We start from the raw sequence: 7,012 nt of genomic DNA on the forward strand, positions 1-7,012 counted from the left end.
GCAAATCGGGCCTTGCATAGTAGGCTGAGAAGTGCGTTCTGGCTACTAGGTACGACATATATATATATATATATATATATATATATATATATATATATATATATATATATATATATATTATATATATATATATATATATATATATATAGCCAGGTAGGGTTGGTTAGGTTCGGTCATATATCTACGTTAATTTTAACTCCAATAAAAAAAAGTTGACCTCATACATAGAGAAAAGGGTTGCTTTATCATTTCATAAGAAAAAAATTATAGTAAATATATTAATTCAGGAAAACTTGGCTTATTAGGCAAATCGGGCCTTGAATAGTAGGCTGAAAAGTGAGTTCTGGCTACTAGGTACGACATAATATATATATATGTATATACACACACACACATGTGTGTGTGTGTGTGTATTTTCTTTAAAAATTTTATATTTATAAATATATATGTATAAAAATATTGATCTGAGCCTGTATGGATATGGACCCTGTGGGTCCAGGAGGCCATCTGTGTCCCCTCAGATGGTCTCCCTTATCACAGTTTGTGTCTATGGATGTGTGTGAATGTGTGAGTGTGAGTGTCACTGTGAGTGGCCGGGTGAGTGTGGGTGTCCCTGTGAGTGTCCGGATGATTATGTGTCCGGTTACATCTGTGGTTTCAGGAGGTCATCTGTGTCCCCTCAGATGGTCTCCCTTATCACAGTCTATGGATGTGTGTGTGTGAGTGTCCCTGTGAATGTTCGGAGAAGGGTGTGTGTGTGTGTGTGTGTGTGAGTGTCCGGATTTATGTGAGGTTTGGTTCCAGGAACCATTTGTGTCCCTCCTCCCCCAAATCTCCTCCCTGATTCCCACCGTGGGTTCGAATCCCAGGTGATTAGACCTACCCTAGGTCTATGGATCCAAGGTATCCATCCGTGGGCCCAACGGATTTCACCCCTTCCCCACTTTCCTAGGGCCAGGCCAATTCCAGCTATCCGGGAAACCTGTCGAAACAGAGGCAGCTACAGGAGGGGACACACAAATATTTGTGCCCTGCAGTTACACAACCGTTCCGACAGGCTCGATCGTAATCTATCCAGATGAGAACACGTTCTCCTCCGACAAGACCACGCTGGAGTCGCTGTATGTTTAAAATTTGGTTCCTTTATTTATAGTTAGTATTTTTGGTGTATTAATTGATTTGTTTTATATTTTTAATGACTTAGGTAGAGTGATTTAAGGAGTCGGGGGAGGTGGGGGGGGGGGGGTGGGGGTGGTAGCGTGTGTAGTAGATTATACGAGATCGTGGTTAGTTAGTATTTATCTAGTTGTGTTCACCTAGCTGTTCTTGCGAGGGTTGAGCTCTGCTCTTTCGGCCCGCCTCTCAACTGTCAGTCAATCAATTTTTACTAGCTAATAAAAAAAAATTCCACATACACACACCCAAGAAGCAGCCCGTAACAGATGTCTAATGCCCAAGTACCTATGTACTGCTAGGTAAGAGGAGCATCAGAATGAATGAAACTCTGTTGATTTTCGTTTGCGCCATCACCGGGGGATCGAACTTTGACCCTAGGATTACGAGTCGAGAGCGCTGTCCACTCAGCTATAAAGCCCCCTAGTGTGTGTATTGGTGCAAAAGATAATTTGGGAGAGGTTAATGGAAAGGAATGATGTTTGGTGGCCTTGAAGGCACTGGCTGGAAGAGGGTTGCCAGTTATGAATTTAAATTATAAATTTATTAAGATAGGATATATATGCAAAAGACGTTGTGAGAGATAGTAAGAAAAGTGTTTCTGACTGAGGTTAGGTACTGTGTGATTGACTTGTATGTTAGGAAAAGAATATTTATCAAAAACATAGATGATCTTTAGAAATGTTTGTTTGCAAGTAGTTGCAAATTATTGGGTAAAAAGCCAATGGTTACCGTACCTTTAACAAACAAACGTGAGCACTATTAGTCGACGGGGGTCAGAGAGTGAGAGTGAACAGCGAAACAGTAACAAAAAATGTGACAATAATGGGAAACTATGTCATTCAAACGTATACATGTTAACCATATAAATTACAGTAACACTAAACGCGCGCATACGTACATATGTCAATCAATTTACATAAATAAACATTCACTAATATGTACCTTTAAAATGGACACATACAGATAATTACCGTACACATGTCAGTTTAATTACAGGTACACATAAACACATATAGCTTCACGTGTCTGTCGGTCATGACAATAGTACACATGGATACGAACACAAAACAGTCCATTATCAACTAGTGTGTGTGTGTGTGTGTGTGTGTGTGTATTGTCACCTGGTTCTGTTTGCAGGGGTTGAGCTCTGGCTCTTTGATCCCGTCTCTGTGTGTGTGTGTGTGTGTGTGTGTGTGTGTGGTGTGTGTGTGTGTGTGTGTGTGTGGTGTGTGTGTGTGTGTGTGTGTGTTTTATCCTTATATTTACTATATGTATCTGCAGAATCGAGTTATTAGCTCTTGGACCCCGCCTATCAAATAAATGTATTTATCCTCTTTTATATCTACTACATCTATTTCTCTCTAACTAACACACACAACAAACACACACACACACACACACACCACACACACACATACACACACACACATACAAACTGGAGGCCTAGCGTCTAAATGGAGAGAGTTCGATGGTTATAATCCTAATGGTCCCCGATCGAATCCCGGTTGATGCAATAGCAAATCGAAAGATATTCTTTAACCTGATTCGACTGTTCACCTAGCATAAATGTATCCATCAATGTATCCATCTATCTATCTACTTATATATGTCAATCCATCAATCTATCTTCCCATTAAACCAACCATTTATCATTATATACATCTATCTATCCATGTACCCGTCCATCAACTCATCTTTCTATCCATCCATCTAGTCATCTGTCTTTCCGTCCATCAACTCATCTATGCATCCGTCTATCCGTCAATATATATATTTAGCAATCAATGTATCCATCCATCTATCTACCTATATAAATTTACCATTAATCTATCCATTTATCATAACCATCTATCAACACCCTCCCCACTCCCTCTCCTATTTTACTACTAAACTCCCTCCTCTCATTCTGGCACCTTCTCCTTCACTTTTCCTCCCTCTCATAAACCTGCTCATCCTCCATCCTTCTGCCCTTCCCACTCCCGCCCCTACCCCATCCCGCTCTTCCCATCGTCTTCCCTCTCGCCGCAGATCCATCCCTTCGTTCTCATTCCTTCCGCCGCTTCTCACTCTCGCCCTTCCCTCTGTTTTTTATCCCTCCCGTTGCTAGTCCTTCCCTTCCTTCACTCACCTTCCCTTCTTACCCATCATGTAGACTTCCCCTCCCGCCACCAGCCCTTCGCATCGTCCTCCCTCCTACATCACACTCTCTGCTCCCCCTTCCTGCACCTCCTTCACTCCCACTTCATCCCTTTTTCACCTGTACCACTCCCCCCTGTTCCCCCCTCTTCATCCTTCTTTCACCTGCACCTCTCCCCCTGTTCCCCCTCTTCATCCCTGTTTCACCTGCACCTCTCCCCCTGTTCCCCCTCTTCATCCCTGTTTCACCTGCACCTCTTCCCTGTTCCCCCTCTTCATCCCTGTTTCACCTGCACCACTCCCCCTGTTCCCCGCTCTTCATCCCAGTTTCACCTGCACCTCTCCCCCTCTTCATCCTTATTTCACCTGCACCACTCCCACTGCTCCCCCTCTTCATCAATGTTTCACCTGCACCACTCCCCCTGTTCCCCCGCCTCATGCCTGTTTCACCTGCACCACTCCCCCTTTTCCCCCTCTTCATCCCTGTTTCACCTGCACCACCCCCCCTGTTCCCCCTCCTCATGCCTGTTTCACCTGCACCACTCCCCCTGTTTCACCTGCACCACTCCCCCTGTTCCCCCCTTTTTGGGATGAAGAGCCCTCCTGGTTGTCTGGGTTCGAATCCTTCATAGGTGTGGAGTTTTCAATTGCATAGTGGCTTGCTTGGGGACCATTCAATCTTTTTCCCAAGCCATATATTGTTATATATATATATATATTATATATATATATATATTTATATATATATATATATATATATATATATATATATATATTTTTTTTTTACTTTTAAGTTTTTGAGGGTACCACCTCTGGTGCCAATGTAGGGACCCATAGCCTCGGAGAAGAAAATAAAAAGTATTCAGAGGAGACCTTGTGGTTTCTCACTGAGCACTAATATTATCTTCTACCACCCCCATTCTTGTGTATGTACACATATATATTTACTTTATTTGAACTTTGTTACAAAAAAGGAGTTACATATGGGTTACAGAGATGGTTATCATAGGTTGTCGAGTTCCTCCAGCTCCTCATATGGCGGGCTGGAACCCTGGATGCAGTGCGCATTTCCCCTCTGTATCGCCACACTGAGGCGCTGGAAAAGAAAGCTTGCAGCTCTTGGGTCCCTTGTTGTTTCAATGAGCCTAGAACCCAGTTCCTTCAAAAAACTGGTAGCACTTTTACCCCAGGCGCCGAGTGTCTCAGAAGCAATGGGGACAAAATTGTAGTGGTGATCCAGTTCTCTATATTTACGGGATTTGGCTGCTTCCCTGTGGGTGGCAGCGCCACCTGGTTGTGCAACACTGAGGTTAATGTAGGTGTTAGCCAGGGTTGATACGCACGTGTAGTGCGTACCACCCCCATTCTTTTGTATGTACACATATTTATTTATATTAGAGAAGAGAAGAAAATATCAAGGTGGTCAGTGAGTATCCAAAGGTCTTCTCTGAGTACTCTTTATTTTCTTCTCCGAGGCTATGGGTCCCTACACTTGCACTAGAGGTGGTACCCCTTCTATGTTTAAAAAAAAAAAAAAAATATATATATATATATATATATATATATATATATATATATATATATATATATATATATATATATATATATATATATATGTATATATATGTATATGTATATATATAAATATATATATATATATATATATATATATTTATATATACATATATATATATATATATATATATATATATATATATATATTTAAATATATATATATGTCGTACCTAGTAGCCAGAACTCACTTTTTGGCCTACTATGCAAGGCCCGATTTGCCTACTAAGCCAAGTTTTCCTGAATTAATATATTTTTTCTAATTTTTTTCTTATGAAATGATAAAGCTACCCATTTCATTATGTATGAGGTCAATTTTTGTTTATTGGAGTTAAAATTAACGTAGATATATGACCGAACCTAACCAACCCTACCTAACCTAACCTAACATATATCTATAGGTTAGGTTTGGTTAAGTAGCCGAAAAAGTTAGGTTAGGTTAGGTTAGGTAGGTTAGGTAGTCGGAAAACAATTAATTCATGAAAACTTGGCTTATTAGGCAAATTGGGCCTTGCATAGTAGGCTCAGAAGTGCATTCTGGCTACTAGGTACGACATATATATATATTTATATATATATATGTCGTACCTAGTAGCCAGAACGCACTTCTCAGCCTACTATGCAAGGCCCGATTTGCCTAATAAGCCAAGTTTTCATGAATTAATTGTTTTTTGGCTACCTAACCTACCTAACCTAACCTAACCTAACTTTTTCGGCTACCTAACCTAACCTAACCTATATAGATAGGTTAGGTTAGGTTAGGTAGGGTTGGTTAGGTTCGGTCTTATTACGTTACGCTACGTTAATTTTAACTCCAATAAAAAAAAATTGACCTCATACATAATGAAATGGGTGGCTTTTTCATTTCATAAGAAAAAAATTAGAGAAAATATATTAATTCAGGAAAACTTGGCTTATTAGGCAAATCGGGCCTTGCATAGTAGGCTGAGAAGTGCGTTCTGGCTACTAGGTACGACATATATATTATATATATAATATATATATATATAATATATATATATATATATATATATATATATATATATATATATAGCCAGGTAGGGTTGGTTAGGTTCGGTCATATATCTACGTTAATTTTAACTCCAATAAAAAAAAGTTGACCTCATACATAGAGAAAAGGGTTGCTTTATCATTTCATAAGAAAAAAATTATAGTAAATATATTAATTCAGGAAAACTTGGCTTATTAGGCAAATCGGGCCTTGAATAGTAGGCTGAAAAGGGAGTTCTGGCTACTAGGTACGACATATATATATATATATGTATATACACACACACACAGTGTGTGTGTGTGTGTATTTTCTTTAAAAATTTTATATTTATAAATATATATGTATATAAAAATATTGATCTGAGCCTGTATGGATATGGACCCTGTGGGTCCAGGAGGCCATCTGTGTCCCCTCAGATGGTCTCCCTTATCACAGTTTGTGTCTATGGATGTGTGTGAATGTGTGAGTGTGAGTGTCACTGTGAGTGGCCGGGTGAGTGTGGGTGTCCCTGTGAGTGTCCGGATGATTATGTGTCCGGTTACATCTGTGGTTTCAGGAGGTCATCTGTGTCCCCTCAGATGGTCTCCCTTATCACAGTCTATGGATGTGTGTGTGTGAGTGTCCCTGTGAATGTTCGGAGAAGGGTGTGTGTGTGTGTGTGTGTGAGTGTCCGGATTTATGTGAGGTTTGGTTCCAGGAACCATTTGTGTCCCTCCTCCCCCAAATCTCCTCCCTGATTCCCACCGTGGGTTCGAATCCCAGGTGATTAGACCTACCCTAGGTCTATGGATCCAAGGTATCCATCCGTGGGCCCAACGGATTTCACCCCTTCCCCACTTTCCTAGGGCCAGGCCAATTCCAGCTATCCGGGAAACCTGTCGAAACAGAGGCAGCTACAGGAGGGGACACACAAATATTTGTGCCCTGCAGTTACACAACCGTTCCGACAGGCTCGATCGTAATCTATCCAGATGAGAACACGTTCTCCTCCGACTAGACCACGCTGGAGTCGCTGTATGTTTAAAATTTGGTTCCTTTATTTATAGTTAGTATTTTTGGTGTATTAATTGATTTGTTTTATATTTTTAATGACTTAGGTAGAGTGATTTAAGGAGT

Source organism: Procambarus clarkii, chromosome 52 (assembly GCF_040958095.1).
Source record: "Procambarus clarkii isolate CNS0578487 chromosome 52, FALCON_Pclarkii_2.0, whole genome shotgun sequence".
NCBI classification, from domain to species: domain Eukaryota; kingdom Metazoa; phylum Arthropoda; class Malacostraca; order Decapoda; family Cambaridae; genus Procambarus; species Procambarus clarkii.